This window comes from Petaurus breviceps, unplaced genomic scaffold (genome assembly GCF_028583685.1).
Source record: "Petaurus breviceps papuanus isolate PSGF00001 unplaced genomic scaffold, PetGlider_PUasm1.0 90887, whole genome shotgun sequence".
Classification (NCBI taxonomy): Eukaryota; Metazoa; Chordata; class Mammalia; order Diprotodontia; family Petauridae; genus Petaurus; species Petaurus breviceps.
This window is the reverse complement of record NW_027187370.1, coordinates 178107-181109: the sequence shown is the minus strand read 5'-3', so window position 1 is coordinate 181109 and position 3003 is coordinate 178107. Positions and strand designations below refer to the sequence as shown.

The 3003-nt window shown below is 40.8% G+C and overlaps 1 pseudogene; it reads left to right on the top strand.

Moving 5' to 3' along the window:
* The first annotated feature begins 1503 nt into the window (after window positions 1–1503).
* The window catches only part of LOC138150755 (actin, cytoplasmic 1-like), a 7327-nt pseudogene continuing 5827 nt past the window's right edge, over window positions 1504–3003 (top strand).

The window sequence follows — 3003 nt, the reverse complement described above, 5'->3', positions numbered from 1 at the left end:
TTTTAAGAGGTTAAAAAGGGAAAGTGATAGCATCTTACTGCTTACTCTGCCATCTTGGCTCCCAGAAGTTGTAACTAGGGATTTCAGGAAGTGAACGTTAGGAAGGAGATTACTCCAGGAATATGAGATAGTTGGGAAATATGCTTCTTTCTTTCCCAGAGGCATATTATTCATTAAAAAAATTAGATGTCTTCCTTTAGATTTATTTTATTTCTCTCTCTGTCTCTCTTTCTCCTCTCTCCCTACTTTTCTTCCTTCCTTCCTTTATTCCTTGTTTCCCACTCTTTCCTTCCTTCTTTCTTTTTTGTGTGCCAGATTAATTGTGTACGAGGTGAAAACAAATTAGTTCTGCTGTAATAGTTGTTTTAAAAATATGAATACATTCGGTCAATATGTTTGGGAACAATTTGACAATCATTTGAATTTCACATTTCCTTATGTACAATTTCATCATTGAGAAACAGTAAGAATAGGGAAAACATAAGTGACAATCTGCAACCTTTTTATACACACTTCCACAAGCAAACTTCACATAGTTTTTCAAGGTATAGTGTCACATTTTTAAGATACATATTCTGGTGCAGAAAGAACTACAAACAGGGGAGGGCTGGTGAGACATGATGCAATCCACTCTCTCCCACCATCTTCCCTGGAGTATATCCCTGGAGTTTTGGCCCACTGATGCTGCCCTGTTTTCTATAGTTTTGTCTTTTTCATATCAGGATGTAGCCTGAGCATCACCTGGAGGCTATTAACACTGCTATTATTTAGTCTAATATTAATATATCTCCATGTAGTGGCTCTGCTCCCAAACACCCATATTATTGAAAGAAGCAACAGATATTTACTCTGTCCAGTCATGTGAAACAAAGGAGGAAAATATTGGGAGAAACACTCCTAAGAGGAAAGGAGGAGAGTGTTGGGTCAGTTGAAAATGGGCTGGTGCAGTGAGGGCAAAGTGGCCAAAATCCCATTTTGGACCAATACAACGCTAAACTTTCTCAGGGCAAGAACATCTGGGACTTTGTTCTCTCTGCTTGATCGCCTCAAGGAATGACAGACATAACATCTGCTCAATTAAATGGAGGAAAGAAGAAGAGCTGCAGAGAAAAGAGCTGGCTAGGATAAAAACATTGCCTTGTGATGGGGCCCAAAATTACAGTAGGAATCTTCTAGTTTGCAGTGACCCTGTCTCAGCATTTATGCAATCAACCCCCCACCTTGCAAAAAACAGTGAACACCAGGCTCTGACTAGGCATAGGGTGGAAAGGACTTGTGTGGAGGGGAAATGAACATGGATTGAAAACAAGACTGAACACCCCTAGCTGCCTTAGACCTGAGGGAAAAGTGGAAACTGAGCTGGAAGTGATCCTACTCTCAGAATATTTCAAAGAGAAATAATACTCTTAAAGGAAGAAATGGAGGTAATGGAGCTGTGAGCTCTTCTAGTCAGTGCGCACGCCCCCCCCCCCTTCTCTCTCTTAAGGGTTTAAACATGCCATTTCAAAGTTCACCATGGATAATGATACTGCTGCTCTCATTGTTGATAATGGCTCTAGAATGTGCAAAGCTGACTTTGCAGGAGACAGTCCCCCTCAGGCTGTCTTCCTTTCCACTGCTGGGTACCCCAGACATCAGGGTGTGATGGTGGGTATGGGCCAGAAAGACAGTTATGTGGAGAATGAGACTCAGACCAAGAGAGGTATTCTGACCCTAAAGTACTCCAACAGAGACAACATGGAGAAGGTCTGGCCTTATACTTTCTATAATAAGCTCCATGTAGCTACTGAAAAACATGCTGTTCTGCTCACAGAACCCCTCCCCCCCAACCCAAAAGCCAACAGAGAAAAAGATGACTCACATTTTTTTGAGACCTTCAAAACCCCAACCATGTTCATTGCCATCCAGGCTGTGCTGTCCCTGTATGCCTCTAGTCATATCACTGGTATTGTGATGGACTCTGGTGATGGTGTGATCCACACTGTGCCCATCTATGAAGGTTATACCCTTCCCCATGCCATCCTCCATGTGGATCTGACTAGCCATGATCTGAGAGACTACCTAATGAAGATCCCAACCGAGAAAGGGTACAGTTTCACTACAACAGCTGAGAAAGAATTCATGTAATGACATCAAGGAGAAGCTGTGCTACATCACCCTGGACTGTGAGCAGGAGGTGGACACTGATGCATCTAGCTCCTCTCGGGAAAAGAGTTATGGGATCGCTGATGGTCAGGTTATCACCATTGGCAATGAGGCGTTCTGATGCCCATAAGCTCTCTTACAAACATCTTTCTTAGGTGTAGAATCTCATGGAATCCATGAAACTACTTTCAACTCAATCATGAAGTGTGATGTTGACATTCATAAGGATTTGTATGCCAATGCCGTATTGTCTGGTAGTACCACTACGTACCCAGGCATAACAGGGTGCAGAAGGAGGTTACAACCCTAGCTCCCAGCGCAATGAAAATCAAGATTATTGCCCCACCTGAGTGGAAATACCTTGTCTGGATTGAAGGCTCCATCCTGGCATTTCTTTCCACCTCCCAGCAGATGTGGATCAGCAAGCAATAGTATGATGGATTCATAATTTGGCCCCCCATTGTCCACTGCAAATTCTTTCAAATGGACTGTTTATGTGTTTTTTGCTTTTTTTTTGCTTTTGTCAAAGTGTGTGATATGATAATTGACCAAAAAAAAAAGAGATTAGATGGGCATGGCTTTTTTACTTCATTTTATAATTTATTTTAATTTATTTTTTAATTAAAATAATATTTTAATTTGTTTATTAATAATTTATTATTACTTTGGCACTTGACTCAGGATTTAAAAATTGGAATAATGAAGGTGATGAACAGTCTAATTATGTTAGAAACAAACATCCCCAAAGTTCTACAGCATGTCTTCAGGACTCTAATTGTACTCTTTTAAATAGCCATTCCAAATATTGTATAATTTATTGTTACAAAGTTACAAGCTCTGTGAAGGCTATCCTCTGCT